The sequence below is a fragment of the Malania oleifera genome, chromosome 1, assembly GCF_029873635.1.
Source record: "Malania oleifera isolate guangnan ecotype guangnan chromosome 1, ASM2987363v1, whole genome shotgun sequence".
In the NCBI taxonomy this organism is placed as follows: domain Eukaryota; kingdom Viridiplantae; phylum Streptophyta; class Magnoliopsida; order Santalales; family Ximeniaceae; genus Malania; species Malania oleifera.
In genome coordinates, this window is record NC_080417.1 from 130,115,468 (window position 1) to 130,134,877 (window position 19,410).

Below are 19,410 nucleotides of genomic sequence, written 5' to 3' on the forward strand. Positions count from 1 at the left end.
GAGTTGGACTTTATTCAATTAAGTTCTTGGAAAGGGTATGTATCTTGGATTTAGATTTTTAGTTAATTGAGTCTTTGAAAACGACAAGTACCTTGAAGTAAAACTCTTATTTATTTAAATCTTTGGAAAAAAAAAAAAAAAAGCTTGCATTAGAGTTAGATATCTACTTATTTAGGTTTTGGTTTTTGTTTCTTAAATTCAATATATCAATTCGACCTTGTTTTTAGGTCTTGTATGTTTATATCTACCCTAAGGCATTGGCTCTAAGATACATCTTATACATACAATTCCCTTCAAATCACTAATTATCATATTATCCTATAATTCAAGTATTGAGAGTTTGACAACTTAAGAAAGGTGTTCTTTGTGAAGTTTTGAACTTTTCTATTTGTGCAGAATTGGATTAAGTCCTACAATTCAAATCAGGTTGTTGTATCATAGGGGGAGACAATTTAAAGTTAAGTTTTACTGTACCGGTTCGTGGGCTAAACTGAAAAAAACCTCAGAGGACTTGAATCTCCTCAAAGTGCGAAATAGTCGTGCCTCGACCTTATTCAGAATCGTGTTTATATTCGTATTTGTGTTTGATTTGTATCTAAGTTTTAATATATAGTTGTACTATATTTCCTAACAATTTTTAAGGTGATTCAAAAAAATATATATGGAAACTATAGTTGAAAAGCCCAATGAAAATATTGGAGATCTTAACAAGCCCTTTTGGTTTAAAGGAACCCACTTCAAGGGATGGTAAGGTAAGGTTCTCTTCTACTTAAGTCTCCTTAAGGTTGCCTATGTTCTTACCAAAAAAGCATCCTAACAAAATCAATACGAATAACATGAATGATGATGAGCTAGTCAACCACCATGAAAAGTTTGAACAATATGAAAAGGATTATATAAATGTTGATTTTATATTTTAAATTGTCTCACTAATCATTTATATGACTTTTATAAGACTAATTATTCATTCCCAAAGAAAATCTGAAAGACTTTGCAAAATAAGTATGATACCAAGGAAGTAAGGGCAAAGATATATGTAGCTAGCCGATTTTTCCACTATCAAATGGTGGATGGAAAATCAGTTGTAGATCAAGCACAAGATTTTCAGATGATAAGTGGCGGAAGTTACATCCAAAGGCTAAAGATTGGAGACAATCTTGTTATGGCTGGAATCATTGACAATTTACCTCAATCCTAAAGAGAATTCCAAAAGAGCATGCGCCACAAGCAGAAAGATATGTCTCTTGAGACCTTGATAACTCAAATTCGTGTTAAGGAGGAGGCAAGAGGGAAAGATGTGCTTATGTAGGAAAGTAACAGTAATGCTAATAATGGTAATACTACAAAGGTAAATTTAATTGCTTCCAAACATACTACTTTGCCTGATGGTCATTTTCCTAAAATCCCACAATTAAAGCCTAAGAAGAAAAATATGAAAAATAATGATAGACCTCGCAAAAATAGGGGCAACTGTAATCAAAATAATTGGAGCCAAGGACCTTCTATAATCAAAACAAACAAAGCAACAATATTTGCTTTGTTTGTGGAAAAAGTGGGCATATTGCTTGAATTTGCAAATTTAAAAATTGTGGGTCGAATTCTCAAGCTAATATAGTTGATGAACCATTTGTGACAATGATTATAGACATAAATATGGTCCACAGTATTGAGGTGGTGGGCAAACTCAGGTGCTAATAGACATGTCTACTACAATAAAACAAAAGTGTCCCACAAAAGTGTTGAGAGAAATATAGAATTGTTAGATTTAATTCACACATATTTGTGAGAATTTGAATGAATTTTAACTCGTGGAGAAAATAGATATTTTGTTACTTTTATTGTTGAACTTTCAAAATAGATGCATGTTTATTTATTGAAAAATAAAAGTGATGCTTTTGGAAAGTTTAAAATTTTCCTCTTTGAAGTTGATCGAAAAGCAATTCGGTAGAAAAATTAAAAGAATTAGAAGTGATAGAGGCTGTGAGTATGAATTATTAGAATTCAACTCTTTTGTATAGTCATTGGGAATAATCCATGCATTTGCTTCACACCATATTCTTCTGCTTCTAATGGTATAGCTAAAAGGAAGAGTAAAACTTTGATAAATTTGACAAATGCTATGCTATTAGAATCAGGTGCACCTCCTAATCTTTGGTATTGACCCTATGGGTCATTCCCTATTTTGATTATGACAAATACTTCGGTATTTAATGTCTGTCGAGTTGTTGTGCAGGTTTGCAATAACCTTATTATATGATGGCACTCGGAGACCCGGAGGAAAATAACAACCCTAGTTGATCTTTATTGTTGTAATTATTATTCATTTGGGTCTATAATAATTATTTATTCAAAGATCTGTAATAATCAGTGCATGGTATGCATGTAGGAACCATAAGTTGTTAAACAACCTTAGAATGACCCTAGGTCCCAACACTTGCACCTAGGAAAGTCCTCACTATCACATATATTATCTGGGGAATCATATATTTTGAATTAGGGCTTAAAATGCAAAATCACGTGACTTCGGGCAACCGAACTTGGCAGTGTATCTTGCCTCAGTTGACCGAATAGCGGACTAAGTCAATAAGTTGAATTGAGTTCAAGACACCGAACCAAATTGGTTGTAGTGCCCTCGGTCAACCGAACATATACTAAGACTTGGTTCAACAACTCAGACGCCCGAACTCTTACGTTAAAAATACCCTCAGGCGACCGAATTAGCAATTTCGAGTTACCAAACTTAAGAATAGGCGACCGAACCTCAAGCATTTGAAAAATCACCTCGTTTAGCCACCCGAATATAAATTCGGGCACCCAAACATGGAAAACTCGCCTTTTCCATTGTGTCTGTTCGGGCTGAAAGTCTTGGGTTGGCATATTTTTACTATGGGTTAAAAGGAGTAAATTAGGGTTAAGTTTTTAATCCTCACTTAAAACATTTCTAATAATCCCCTAGGTGTCCCTAACTATTATATTTTTGCCAATGCCTATATATACTAGTTCATTTGCACAATTAAAACACGATTAACACCTAGATTATCTTGAAAAAACCTCTTAATTTGAGTGCTCATATTTCATATATCAAGCCAAATACACTCTTTCTTTGTGATTCCCTTGAGAAACATAGTTTCCAAAAGAGTGTTAGTATGTGATCTAGATTAGCTACTCTTACTCAAAACTCTCTTTGATATATATTGATTGTTTGATTTTATTGGAGAGTTTTAGTTAAGGTTTTCTCCCGGTTTAACTAATATTCTTTGTGTGGGAAAACTTGTAGCTAGTGGGTCTTTGCATCCCCATTGCAAGACTCACTTGGCTTGTGTTTTTTAATTGTGCGAATATTTTCACAATCATTCTTTTCAAACATCTCTTAAGCTATATTTTGAGAAAATCATTTAAGATATTTTTGTACACCCTTGTTGCAACTCTTTGAAACACTTGTTGTGATTGATTAACATTAACTGTTAGCTTCAAAGATAAATTAATGTTTGCACACTCTTTGAGGTTATTGCACATTGACATTTGTAATAGTGTAGTTAAACACATTGCATAGAACTTATAGCTTCTATATTGTGTTAAAGTGCATTGATTTGTATTGTGGTACATGTCTGCTTGTTGAGAAGCATATTTCTGTGTACGCAAAATTTACATTGAATATTTGTTGTATTCTAGGCGGGAGCCTGAAGAGGGAGACTAACCCTGTTGAATAGTCCCAGATTGGTTTAGACCCAATTAGGAAAGTTAGGTGCATCATCCTAGTAAGGTGTGGTTGTAGGTTGAGGTCAACCTTACATTAATTAACCTGGTTGTATTAGGTGCCACTCCACCCATGAAGTAAGCCTTATAGTGGAATTCTTGTGCTGGTGAGCCAAGCCGAGGATGTAGGCACTTTGGCCGAACCTCGATGACATATCGTGTGTGCAATTTACTTTTCTGCAATTTATTTACCGCACGTGTATGCTTTATTGTGAATGATTGGATTTAAAATTGTATAGACAGACCTTAAGTTGCGTAATACTATTGTTAGACTGTTTAACCTAGGAAAGAATTTTTAAATCTCCAATTCACCCCCCCCCCCTCCTCTTGGGATTGCACCAAAGCTAACATTTGGGGAGATGTTGTTTTGACTGTTTGTCATGTTTTAAGTAAAGTGCCAAACAAAAAGAACAAAGTTACACCTTTTGAACTTTGGAGAGAGCATAAGCCTAATTTAGGTTATATTAGAGTTTGGGATCGTGTAGCCTTTGTAAGGCTTACATACCCTAAAAGACCTATACTAGGTGCTAAAGTGTCTACTTGTGTTTTTCTTAGATATGTTATTCATAGTTCAACCTATAGATTTTTTGATATTGAAAATAATATTATCTTGTAGTCAGGTGATGCAATTTTTTATGAAGAGAAATTTCCTTTTAAAACAAAAAATAGTGGGAGAAAACATTAATGATAATGTTGCTTTATCACCTAATTTATCTACTCCAGGTTTAAAAAATAAAAAAGATTTTGAGATTGAACCTAGAAGGAGTAAAAAGTTAGAGTTGAAAAAGATTTTGGTTCTCACTATTTTTTTTATGTTTTTTAGGAAAGTCAAATTATTTCACAAGATGCATTAACATCACCTGATGCAATTTTTTGGAAAGAAGAATGATGAGATAGAATCTCTTATATCTAATAAAACATTGAAATCAGTAGATTTACCACCTAGCTAATTGCAAAACCATAGTGTAACGACCTACTTATCTAATCATATAATATAACATAATAAGTAAAATAGTCAATCCGAACCCGTAGGGTAGCGGGGACACCTGTCATACACAGTAGAATCTAGGTAGCAGTAAATGTAAATCATCAACCTCAATACCACAAAATATATAATACCAGAGTTAACTATAATCCCAAAACATTGTGTTTATATACAATCTCTCAAAATACAAAAATATCTCTAGGATCCCACACAAGAATTTCCTGATCCTAGTTCAAGACTTACCCTCCTAACGGGGTAGCACAATAGACTCAACAGTGGCCACGACCCGCCAATCTTTCTGGGTTTCCTGAAAATCATTTAATGTTCGGGGGTGAGACACTTCTCAGTAAGGGAAAATAAATAAAATATAGCTGTGTGGCAACATAAATATTTAATGATAATGTAGATATACAGTACATTTTCCATACTAGAAAACATTAATCATTTAGTAACTGCATAAACATATACCTTCATATTTTTAATAAATCATACTAATCATAACTGTCTAGTATAGCTAATAATACTAAAAACATACTCAGGATGAATAGCTAGCTGATGTCATGTATTACCCCCCATAACGGGTTGTGTAGTCCGAAGGCGGGACTCGACAATGGCTAGCCGACCACTGCCGATTTAAAAATGTCTGTAAGTACGATGGGCCCGCCACACCTCGGTCCGGACTGTCAGGTAGGCGTCTACAACTCTACACTGAAAGTCACATTGATTATCCATCTCCCACCCCCTCGTGGGGTGGTTAGCCCCAATCTGATCTATATAGCTACGGTACCGTGCTCCTGAAACTGAACTAAACTAACATCCAGGTTCTGATAACATATAATACATGATAATATAACGTTTAACATAAATGAATTGATAGCATTTTCTATAATTTCATAAATACATCCTCGCGTCGAATATTTCATAAATACAGCCTTGTGCCGAAATAATACGTAAAACATGGCCTTACACGGGCTACCAATCACGGCCTTGCACCGAATTTCTCACACATATCATTCTGAATAAATAAATCAATTATCATGTATTTTCAAAAATCATAATGTATTGTATTATTTTGTAATTCCTGATGTAAGAACCCAAATTTGTGTTGTACGGGATAAGTATGTGAAGAGGGGTAAAATGGGAATTCTGCAGACTTCGTCGACGAAGCCAGAATTCGTCAATGAAGGTAGTAGATTTCTCGTCGACGAAATTCAGAGCTCGTCGACGAGAAAAAGCCGAGGGATTCAGGAAAATGTAAATATCAAGGTTTGTCGACAAAATTGCCGCCTCGTCGACGAAATATCTGAAGACCTCGTTGACGAGAAGACCACTTCATCGACGAAATCCCTTAGGTCAAAGGTCTATAAAAGGATTTTTGGGGTTTCTTCTTGGCTAAGTTTTGATTTTTCTCTCTCTCTCTCTCTCTCTAAGATTCGAAGCTCTCTCTTTTCGATTCCTTCACCGTTTGTCACCAGATTCATAAATCCAGAGTGATAGCGAGGATCAGCGAAGGATTCTCTACATTTCTAATGGATCGGAATCTCGATTCAAGCGATTTTGGGTTTTGAGTCAAAATCGAGGTAAGGCTCGGTTTTCATTTATGATTCGGTATATGTGTAGTAGTACGAATTGTAAGTATGTTTAGTACTGTGGTTTGTAGATTTCGGAGTCTCGGTTCGTGGTTTTGAGGAGCGTAGAGTTCGTAGTTGGATTTCGGGTTAAGGTAAGGGGATTCTGTTTATAGCAGTCCATTTTTGAAATCAGGATCAGTGAGCTTGTAGGCTACGATCATATGTATGTTTTGACTACTTATTTGGGAAAATCTATCGGGTAAAAAAATGCGGGATTTTTAGGTTACAGTTTTTCGAGAAAATTGGGGATTTCAATGAATGAATATACATGCAACACAACCATACCCTTTCACATACAGGAATATTACCAAATTACACACAAACTCATTTATACTCAATTCACGCAACTCCGAAGTAAGTCATTCATGAAAATCTCATCATTATATAGCCATTAAGAACAGTAAACTCACGTAAAATTAACTAGCGAGCACAATTCAGAGTTAATGTAGCCATATAAAGTATAAATAGGAGAAATCTTGAAGCATGTGTAATGTGTGTGACTCGTTACACCCAGGATATCCGTGGACACCTAAAGAACTATCACTTTGACTCGGCCTAACTAGTATACCCTCAAAAACACTTAAAAAGGATGAGTTCACTCATCGTATGTGAGGAGGAGTGTCATGATCAAACATCCCACATACTGTAAGGAACAAACGCCAAATGTACGGAGTCGACTAGTCTGAAAATGATCCAGCCTATTTATGAGGTGTCGGGTTCTTCACCCTAACATCTTCTCACCTACTCGTCATATCCAACCAAGGCCACCCTAGATCAACTTATTCACAAACCAAGCGTGAATACATCTAAGGCATTAGGCGGGTGAAGAGTCTTCATATGTGGATAACATGTGTCTTGTCCCTGACTTTTGTTGTAGTTGTGTGGAGCAGGTATTAATCTTTCACCTCTTCTAGGGTATTTCTATTTCTCTTTTTCTTTCTTTTGCTCATTTTTCAATTTATTTCTTTTCATGGTCAATTAGGACAATCATAACACTTCTTTTATTGTTTTCATACCGCCCATGTGCATTAAGCTCGAACAAGAGTCCATGAAATAAGTCTATTTCTAGGGATGGTTCGGCCTTCACATCTTGAGTAGGTTACAAGACCTAAGTTTTTATCTCCCCACTAGATGTCACCTCTAGACTAGCAATTCAAAAACCAAGACTAGTGTACAAAGAGTATCCAGAAAAAAATAGGGAAAGTTGAGTTTCATGAACTCTGAGTTGACGTCAAAACTCAAAAGAGCGATAAATGACTCAACAATACCTCACAAGGTGTCAAAGTCTCCACGGGCGCTCTCTTAGTGTTCACAAGGAACCCTAAGTGCTACAAGTCACGTGAACATGTATTTTTTAGCCTCAAGAGATACCATGTATATATAAGAGTTTATATGGCCATATTAACACAATTGCACTACCAATCAACTTTCAATGAGTCCTAGTTTAGCCATATAAATAGAAACCACACATAAATGACCCAAGTATGTACTCCTAGGCTATACGCATGTATATGAAGGGCATAAGTAGTGTCACGCATGGCCTAATCATCCATATTCACACTTTTTTTTTTCAATGTTATTCAAAAATGAGAAGGATTGAAGAAAAGAAAGAAACTTCCCTGACTTATTGGTGAATCCGTCGAGGAGTTTAATTTTCAGCTCAGTACTCACGCCAAATAAACCTACATCGAAAATCTAAATTATTCAAAAGTGCATAGATAAATAAATAAATAATAAAGATAAAGGAAATAAACAAAAGAAAAACTCTTTGGGTTGCCTCCCATAAGCGCTTGTTTTAACGTCTCCAGTCAGACGTTTCAATCTTCATCAACCAGGATCACCAAGAGGAATAAATGCATAGTCCCTCTCCATTTGTTGTCCATAATAGTGCTTCAATCTCTGACCATTAACTCTGAATATATTCCCTGGGAAGAGTTTTAATCGTGAGTTGAAGAGTAGAACCTGTTGTCTTGGAGCAAACTCACACCTAAGAATCTGTTTTTCATGCCACTTCTTCGTCTGCTCTTTGTAGATTTTTGCATTTTCATACGCATCACCCGAGAATGCATAGCGAAGATGCTCAGGGAATTGTTTCAACTCTAGAGATATAGGTTGTTGCATCTTTCCTTTAGAGATTATAGAATCTGTCCTTGCTACCATAGGTTCTAACCTCCCCACACGCTGCTGTGTTGTAATCTGCTATAAGAATTGTTCTAGGTGATCAGCTTGTACATCTTTTTGAAAGACTTTTTCTACACCTTGCTGAATGACATCTACCCGAAAGCAAGTGCTTGGATCTTCTGGGAATCTCATGGCTTGGTAGATGTTGAACATAACCTCTTCCTTATCCACTCTCAATGTTAACTCACCCTTTTGAACATCAATTAAAGCCCTTCCAGTGGCCAAGAATGGTCGGCCAAGAATTAGCCGGACTTCTTGGTCTTCCTCCATATCTAACACCACAAAATCAGCAAGAAAAATAAATTTATCCACTTTTACCAATACATCTTCTATGATTCCATGTGGATACTTGATGGATCGGTCTGCCAGTTGCAACGAAATGGTTGTTTGTTTCATCTCTCCAAGTCCCAATTTCCTGCAAACAGAAAGTGGCATAAGATTAATACTAGCACCAAGATCACATAAAACTTTATCAAAAAATAAATTTCCAATAATGCAAGGCAAAGTAAAACTCCCTGGATCTTTAAATTTTTGAGGCAATTTCTTTTGAAGAATAGCACGACACTCCTCGGTAAGCTTCACTGTTTCGAACTCCTCCAACCTTCTTTTCTTTGAAATGATCTCCTTCAAGAATTTGACATAGTTTGGCATTTGTTCCAAGGCATCTGCAAAAGGAATATTTATGTGAATTTTCTTAAAAATATCCAAAAATTTAGAAAATTGTTTATCTAATTTTTGCTTTTGAAAGCGTTGAGGATAAGGAAGTGGAGTAGAGAGAATAGGAGGATTGTCAGGAAATGAAATTGCTGGAAGCGTGTCCATCTCTCTTGGTGTATCATCCACAATCTCCTCTTCTTCCCCTTTATTCTTGCTTTGGCCATTCTTTTCAGGTGTAGGTGTGGACATGGTTTCCTTTGCTGGTGATTTCTCAATTTCTCTTCCACTCCTAAGTGTGATGACACTGCATTGTTCCTTAGGATTCACTTCTGTGTTGTTAGGAAAAGTTCCTCTCTGTTGGGTATTTATAGTCGTGGCCAGTTGCCTAATTTGTATTTCAAGGTTCTTCATAGTGGCTCCCATATTGTTGCAATGAGTCTCAATGTTGTCTAGTTGTGCATCTGTCTTTTTAAACCTTGCTTTTGTCTCCTCAACAAAAGATACCATGGCATCCTCAAGTGACATCTTCTTCTCACCTTGATGACTCTCAAATCCTACAGGAGGTTGCAGCACATTCCTTGTATTTCCATAAGACAAATTCTTATGATTTCGAAACCTTGAATGGTAATATTGTGGCAAAGGATCACCACGATACTTGTAGTTCCGATTATTGATGTATTGAACCTGTTCTTGACTCGCTCCAATACTCGAATTTGTCCTACTTGTAGCTGCCACATACTCTACACCTTGTGGTATCCTCTGGGTTGTCAAAGATGAAATCTGATGAGACAAAGAAGCAACTTAAGCTGAAAGTGCAGCAAACGGCTCCAATTCATGAATTCCAGCAACTTTCTTAGCCATAGTTCTTTCAGTTGACCATTGATAGTTTTTTGAGGCCATTTCTTCCAAAAGAGCAGTAGCACCCTTAGGTGTCTTTGACATCAAAGTTCCCCCAGATGCAGCATCAACTAAAGTCCGCGTTTGCCCATTTAACCCATTATAGAACATATGAATTTGCAACCAATCTGGCAATCCATGTTGTGGGCAGCGTTGAATCAAATTTTTATACCTTTCCTATGCTTCATAGAGTGATTCAAAATCATGCTGCTTGAATTGACCAATCTCACTCCTGAGTTGAGCTGTTTTTGCAAGTGGAAAGAATTTAGCTAGAAATTTTTCTACCATGTCCTGCCAACTAGTAATACTCCCAGGTTGTAGCGACTGTAGCCAACCTCTTGTTTTGTCCCTCAAAGAGAAAGGGAGTAATCTCAGTCTAATGGTGTCTTCAGTAACACCATTGATCTTCACAGTATCACAAATCTACAAAAACATCGACAGATGGATATTGGGATCATCAAGTGGAGATCCACTAAATTGGGCTTGTTGCACCATACTGATTAATGCGGGTTTGAGCTCAAAATTGTTGGCATTAATGGGCTAGCGTTTGATACCCGAATAGTTGTCATTCACAACTGGTCGCACATAATCCTTTAAGGCGCGTGGCTGTGCATTATCTTGTCCATTCTCCATGGCTAATACCCTCTTTTTCCTTAGTGCTCTAAGCATTCTTTCAATCTCTAGATCAAAAAGAATAATGGCACGTGTTCTAGCACTGCGCATCCAACATAAAAAACACACTAGAAATATAAAAAAATAATAATAATAAAATAAAATAAAGAAAAGAAATAAATAAAAATATAAAAATAAAATTCTAAATTAAAACCAAGATTACTTTGTATCAATATTAGCAAAAATAAGAAAAACTCAATCCCCGGCAACGGCGCCAAAAACTTAACCAGTGCAAATTGCAAGTGCACAGTATCGTAGTTTTATAATATAATGATGTATAGAGTATCGTCTTCAGGGATTGATGTCTTAATTTTACCAAGTACTGAAATTTTACTAACCTTGATTTTATTTAGAAAAATTAATAAATATAGACTGCGAAATTTAAACAAAACTACTTTAAATAAACTATTCAGGAGAATTTAAAATTGGATACCGCGTGTCAAATTGATGATGGTGAAAACTTCTAGGAAATTGATTTCACCTAGTTTCTCACTATGCTTTACTCATTTAGCTAATTCAATTTCGTTTTCTTTGTTTGTTAGCAAATTGCCAATTTTTCCAAAAGCCCCTTTCAATAGTCAATCAGAACCTATTCTTATTTATTATTTAACATAAGAGTATGCAAATTAATAATGGAAGAACGCAGTAGGACCCTCGATTTTTAATGCTACGTAAGTTCATACAAGTCTTTCGATCTCTATATTTACCTACGCTGAATTATCTAAGATCTATCCTATAATCCCCCCTTTCAGTAGCAAATCACAAGACTAAAATCATTTAATTAATGGCCAGTTAATTAAAAGCATTAGGCACAGAATAACTCAAACAAACATTAATGAAAACTACTTCAGATTAGCATCAAAGAGCAAGCATAGTTCGAAACTAGCTACATCGTTTTCCTAGAATACAAAAATTTAGTTCATTCTAAAAATTAAATCCAACATAACAGATTTCACCATATTTTCTTCAATTTAGAGCGTACGGGAAAGATCAACACTCGCCGCACTGCCATCGCGCGTCACGAACACCCCGAACACCGTCGTTGTTCGCCACCTTCTGATTCTGAAAAGATATTATTTTTGCGTGCTTCCAACTCTTCTTTGCTAGCTATGTGTGTATCTTCGCAGTACCCCCAAAAGAAAATCACAAGAAAGCTCCCAAAAAATAATTTTTCCCAGAAACTTTCTGTGGTTTCACCTCCCTTGTGTCTCCACAAACAAAAATCAATTTTTTCTTCTGTAAGATGCGGCCTCCCTCTCCAGCCCCAGCGCACGCTGCCCCCCCCCCCCCACAAATAAACCCTGCTCTTTTACTTTTTCATTCCTTTCCTTTTGTCTTTCCTTTCTTTGCTTTTCTTTCCTGTCTTTTTTCTTTCCATTCTTTTGTCTTTCCTTTCTTTGTACCCAGCGCCTCACCCTTCTGAGATGACCCGGCTGCATGGCTAGGTCACGTCTCATTTTTTTATTTTTTTATTTTTTTATTTTTTATTTTATTTTTTATTTTTTCTTTTTTCTTTTTTTCAAAGGTACACAAACTGCCCTCCTCTTTCAAGCCCACTTTTGACCCTTGTACAGCTCGTAACTCTCAAAACTTAAAACACAAAATATATAGAGCTTTTTTTAGATTTTTCCAAAATTTTGAATCATCTCGATCGGAGCTCGGATGAGAAAGTTACGCCAAGATTACGAAGAATTGTCAAAATAATCCATAAAACGGCGTATGCTAACTTCACGTCTGATTGCGGCCTTGATGACGCTAGTATTTTGCAAAACACAAAACATGAAAATTGTATATTGTTTTCTTATCTTTCTATGGCATCTTGAATCATCTAAATCGGAGGTTGGATGAGATTACAAAGTACCAACGGTTTTTAGCTTCCAACAATTGCTCTGCAATAAAAAAAACACCAAAATTTCATACATTACTCAATAAAACTCAAATTTTATAAATAGAACACAATGTTAGAATATTGAGAGTAATTAGGAATTTAAATACAAAATATTATTCGCAATGCATGAATTAAAGCACCTAATTACTCAATTTAAGTGCGTAATTAGTAAAAATATGCGGGATTTTCGGGTTATAGTTTTTTGGGAAAATTGGGGATTTCGGGTATCATCTCTACTTTGTTTGGAAAACCGTTTGTTTTGTTAAAACTGTATTATTGAGATGACTATAATCCATATTTGCATAAACTGTATACTTGAAATTGTAAATGATATGATTTGCCGTAAACCAAATAAGTGTGGTACGTATGGATGTATGTAATTGTTCCAGGTATTTGTAAAATAGCTATGTGGCGGTTAAATACCGTACGCTGAGATGTATAGGAACGTAAGTTCCAAAATGATTCCAGGTTTTGTGAAATCAGCAAGGGGCAGCTAATTATCGTACGCCGAGAGTGGCCGGCTCTATATCCGGGGTGTGAAATATCACAAGTATGATTCGACTGGTCACTGAAGGTGTGATCTACACCGTATGTAGCAATGGGTTCACTGTGGGCCTAGGTCGTCGCAGCGTAGTTGTCACATGGCAATGTAATCGGGGTGAGATTAGGTGACCTTGTGTAGTTGCATATATAGCAATGGATTCACTATTGGGCCTGAGTCGTAGATCTTCGTAGTTGCATGTGTAGAAACGTAATCGCTGTGAGACTAGGTGACCTTGTAGTTGTGTATGATGCCATGGATTCACCATTGGGCCTTGTTCATCGCAGCGTAGTTGCGTAGGTAGCAATGTAATCACTGTGAGATAGGGTGACCTGGTGTAGTTGCAAACTAGTGTGACGACACTGACCGTATGTATGTAAGTATGAATGTATGTATGTTGGGTATCGTATGAACTGGAATAGTTTTTCTGAAAATACTGGAACTGTATGGAATTGTATGAAACTGTATGAATGTTTCATATTGTATCATATGTATAGTGTTATGAAGTATGTAAAATAACACTAGTATGCCACACACTGATATAAATTGCTTTCTTCCTTACTGAGAGGTGTCTCACCCCGAACGTACGTATAATATTTTTTAAGGCTTTCAGGTAGCGGTAAGTAGCATCCCAGCATGTGGAAGCAAGGGTGTTGTAGCTACTACTAGTACCTTCTAGGTACGAGTTTTGGTATCCAGGTTGTCAGGATGGATTTTGTAGACACTTGGGGTATGTGTTGTAATTATGGGGATATATATGTCCTAGTTTGTATAGACTCTAGTATGAACTTATTTTTTGTATAAAAGACCGTATTTCGCTACGTATGTCAATGAGTATGGAGTATGTATGTATACAGGGCAAACGTGTACCCCACGGGGTCGGACCCTCATTGTATGTTGTATCATGTATGTTTTTAATTGATATAAAGACAGGTTAGGTTACTTAAATTCACCCCTGGGTCCCATTTCCGGGTTCGGGGCATGACAGCTTGGTATCAGAGCTAACCAGGTTGTTAGGTCTTGTAGACTTGGTTAGGAGTATTGATGTGTACATACCAAAATATAGGATGTAGGAAATGGGTAGTATTGGTTGAGGGTTGTTTTGTTGCTAGGTCAGGATTTGTCGGCGATATTCTATGTTTTTCCTGGGATGATGATTCCAATAAAGGTAGGGCAGACCATTGACGACTTTCGTGTCGGTGCGACAAGACAAGCTTAGATCTATGAGAGTAATAGTTGACATGATTAGGTCTATGACTGTGTTAACTGAGTATGTTATAGGAATTCTAACCGATTCCTATTCTATTTTCAGTATGGAGCCCAAGGATAATTACTTGGAGAGTGGCTCCGAGGAGACGGCGAGTGATGAGTCTCCTTCAGTGTCTCGTGGGTTAGCGAGACAGGTGATCCGAGAGATTGGGTGGAGTGTTAGGAGACGCGAGAGCTCTCCTATTGATGCGGGGTGTACCATCGAGAGGTTCACACGCATGCACCCTCCAACATTTACGGGAGGACTTGATTCAATAGTAGTAGAGGACTAGGTCGAGAAGACCGAGAGGATTTTGGAAGTCCTCCACTGCACTGAGAAGCAGAAGGTCTTGTATGCTACCTTCCAGCTGACTGGGGAGGCAGGACGATGGTGGACGGTAGTGAGCCTGTTGGAGAGGCAGAGAGCTGGTTCATCTGATATGACATGGGGCCGTTTCAAGGAGGTATTCTTCGAGAGATACTTTCTGGTCTCCACCCGGGATGCGAAGGTCAATGAGTTTTCGGGCCTGATACAGGGAACTTTGACGGTGTAGAAGTATGCTGCCAAATTTATTGAGTTATCTCGATTTGCTCCGTACTTAGTTCCGAATGAGCACGAGAAGTCTCGAAGGTTCGAGAGGGGTCTGAGGAAAGACATCTGTTGTCTAGTGGGGATGCTGCATATCTGTGAGTTCTCTGTCCTGGTGGATAAAGCCACCATAGTTGAGACCGACCTTCGGGGAGATGAGGTAGTGCGGGTTCAGGGGAAGAGGCCAGTACCTTCTGGTCCACAAAGTGGTCCTCGGTAGGGTCCGTGGAAGAAGAAGAAGAACTACAGCTCTGGTTATCGGCAGAACACCGAGCGACTAAACTTTCAAGGGGATCCATCCTTAACACTGTGTGCTAAGTGCCGTAAATGGCATGAGGGCGAGTGTCAGCCATTTTGGGGTGTTTGCTTCAACTGTGGCAAGTCAGGCCATATGGCGAAGAGCTGTCAGGAACCGAGGAGGATTATGCCTACACCGAGTCAGAGCAGTGGAAGTAACTAGATGCCTCAGGTGAATTACCAGGAAACCACGGCTCCGGTGAGAGTATATTCACTTACTCTAGCAGATGCAGAACACGCTGGGAACATGATGATGGGTACCATGTTATTGCTTTCGAATAAAGCTGTTGTGTTATTTGATTTAGGGGCAACCCATTCGTTCATATCTGCTAGATTTGTGAAATTGTGTGGGGTTGAAACCCAACTTTTGGAGGAATGTTTGGCTGTAACTACGCCAACTGAGAGTATAACGATTTGTAGTAAGATGTTAGGAAACTGCCCAATTGTGATTCAGGAAAGACTTTTACCAACGAATCTTGTAGTATACGACATGTCAGGTTTTGATGTCATACTGGGAATGGATTGGTTGTTCTCCAGCTATGCGGTAATTGATTGTTGTAGGAAGGTAGTAGTGTTCAGATCTCTTGGGAAGCAAGAGTTTGAGTTCGCTGGATCGTGTGTGCGTTCTACGCCACAAATTCTATCAGCTTTACAGGCAAAGAGGTTACTTTTGGATGGTTGTCAGGGGTACCTAGCTTGTGTGAAGGAATCGCTGCGGGATGAGTTGATACTCGAGGACATTCGGTTGGTCAACAAGTTTCTGGATGTGTTTCCAGACGACTTACCCGATTTACCTCCGGATCACGAGGTGGAGTTTACGATTGAGTTGCTGCCTGGTAAGGCATTGATCTCTAAAGCTCCGTACCGGATGGCCTCAGCAGAACTTCGAGAGTTGAAGGAGCAGTTGTAGGAACTACTGGACAGGAGATTCATTCGACCTAGTGTTTCGCCCTGGGGAGCTCCATTATTATTTGTGAAGAAGAAGTACGGGTCGATGCGTATGTGCATTGATTACCGTGAGATCAACAAAGTGACGGTGAAGAACCATTACCCTTGGCCTCGTATAGATGATCTTTTTGACTAGTTGCAGGGGATGCAAGTCTTTTCGAAGATCGACTTGCGGTCAGGATATCATTAGGTCAGGGTTAGAGCAGAGGATATAGCGAAGACTGCTTTCTGAACCAGATATGGCCACTACGAGTTCTTAGTCATGCCTGGGTTGACAAATGCTCCAACGGTGTTCATGGATCTGATGAACAGGGTTTTCCATAAGTACCTAGATCGATTTGTAGTGGTATTCATTGATGACATTCTAGTATACTCGAGGAGTACAAAAGAGCATATAGAACACCTGAAAACATGCTTTACTCGTAAAATTTACCATAACAATAATACTTATCATGTAAAATAATATTCATGTCACACAATGCTAAGTAAAATCATACATTTCATTCTAAAATTACATTTCCTGTATAAAAGTAGTATTTTCCCAAATATGCATTTTCTCAATAATATTCAAATATAACACATGCTTTTATGAAAATTAATTTGCTGATAAATAATACTAATTTGCATGGAAAAATAACTGCTTTAGTTTATTCTCTTACCTAATACTGAAACGAAACCCCCTAAAATACCGGTCCTGCACTCATAGGGTTCCTCGAGCAACACCCTGAAACCAACAACTCTCATAACTAAATTTCAGTATTTTCACATAAATATCATTTCCTATAACTATGAAAAGACCAAATTTGGCATAAAAAGTCTTACCTCAACTCAGGGATGAATTTCAACTCGCTTCCACCAACGATTTGCTTCGGTAGATTTGGAGAGAACTTCCCTAGGAGCGTCGTGGTGGCCTCAAATCGTCGATCTGGCGAACGACGGAGCTGAAATCAAAGAGAGAGGAGAGAGGAACCATAGAGGAGAGAAAGAGTAAGAAATTTTCTAATTTTTCTGTGTTTCATCTGAGTTTTAGGCTATTTATAGGGTTGGATTCGTCGACGAGTCCCTAAAGAGTTTCGTAGATGAACCTTCACCTCTCGTCAACAAAATTTAGAATTTCCAGAACCCTCCTTGGTATTTTCTCATCGATGGGACATACCCTTGTCAACGAGCCCAATTGCTGCGTCGTCGACGAAGTCTGCTACTCTCTCTTTTATATTCCCATTTTTTTCTCTCTCTTTATTATTTAAATGCCATTATTCTTCGGGTCATCACACATAGGGTGTAAATGAGTCCTTAAAAAGAAACTTAAACTGGATGGGTCAATAAACAAGTATAAAGCATGCCTTGTAGCTAAAGGCTTTAAATAAAAAGAAGAAGTTGATGTCTTTGATACATTTTCTCCAATTTCTAGGAGTACATCCATTAGACTATTGGTGACAACCCGAATAATAATGTGATTTAAATAATAAAGAGGAAGGGAAATGGGAACAGTAACAGAAGGAGAAAGTCGACTTCGTTGACAAACACGAAGCACTCGTCGACGACATTGCACTTTCGGAAGGAATAAATGAGGGAAATCATCAGGGCTTCATCGATGAATACAGGGGATTCGTCGACAAAGGTATAAGAAAATTCGTCGACGAGAAAATACCGAGAGAGGTTTTTGAGCCGATTGAATTTCATTGATGAGGAGTGGATTTCGTCGACGAAATTATTAAAGGACTCGTCAACAAATCCAGTCCTATAAATATGAAAAAATCCGGATTTTACTTCATTGTTAAGCAAGCCTTTCTCTCCTCTCTCCTCCATTCGGTTTTCTCTCTTTCTCTCTCTCATTGATTTTGGGTCGGATTTACGCCGGATTGACAATCCAAAGTCACCACGACGCTCCTGGGGAAGTTCTCTCCAAATCTGCCGGAGCGAATCGTTGGTGAAAGCAAGTTGGAAATCATCCCTGAGTTGAGGTAAGATTTTTTAAGCCAAATTTGGTCTTATGGTAATTATAAGAAATGATGTACACGTAAAAATACTGAAGTTTAATACTGAGAGTTTTCAGTTTCAGGGTATTGATCAGGAAATCCTACGGGGGGTAGACCAGGATATTTTAGGGGCTTTCTTAGTAGTCAGGTAAGGAAATAAACTAAAACAGTTATTTTTCACTCAAATTACTACTATTTATGAGCCAACTAATTTCCTGAAAATATGTACGATATTAGCATATTATGGAATTAATGCACATTTGGGAAAAATACTGTTATTATGTTGAAACATGTATATATGTATGAGATGCCAGAAATCATGATTTTCAGAATATAATGTATAGTTTTATACAGCAAATGTGTGGCATGAATATTATTTTACGTGGAGAAATATTATGATACAATAATGATATGAATGCAGTATGATTTGAGAAGTTATGAAAATATACAGTACATTATAATTTTGATATGTGCATGATAAAATGATTATTTTCAAAATGACGTAATTATGTATATTCGGCATGAGGCCATAATTATGTATGTTCGACATGAGGCCATAATTATGTATGTTTGGCACGAGGCCGTAATTATGTATGTTCGGCATGAGGTCGTAATTATGATAAGATCGGCACGAGGCCGTATTTATAAAATGTTTGACATGAGGCAATATTTATGAAATTATGAAAGATGCTATATTATCATGTACTATATGTTATCAGAACCCGGATATTAGTTTAGTTTAGTTTAGGAGCTCGGTATCGTAGCTATATAGATCAGATATCTATGTTCAGATTAGTGCTAACCACCCCACGAGGGGGTGGGAGATGGATAGTCGATGTGGCTTTCAGTAGAGTGTGGATGTTCACCTAGCAGTCTAGACCAGGGTGCGGCGGACCCATCGTACTTACAGACATATTTGACTCGGTAGTGGTCGACCAGCCATTGTCGGGTCCCGCCTTTGGGCTGCACAACCCGTCATGGTGGGTAATACATGACATTAGCTAGCTATTCATCATGGGTATGTTTTCAGTATTATTAGTATAACATATGTTTACGTACGATATGATTTATTAGCAATTATGAAAGTAAATGATTGTTCAGTATGTTACGATAAATGTCTACAGATATATGAAATGTATTG

General features: G+C 37.6%; 1 non-coding gene across 1 annotated transcript; it reads left to right on the forward strand.

Moving 5' to 3' along the window:
• The first annotated feature begins 10,240 nt into the window (after window positions 1-10,240).
• Window positions 10,241-10,347, forward strand: LOC131147313 (small nucleolar RNA R71). Its single transcript, XR_009134703.1, has one exon. It is a non-coding gene; the product is annotated as a small nucleolar RNA R71 (small nucleolar RNA).
• The last annotated feature ends 9,063 nt before the right edge of the window (window positions 10,348-19,410 follow it).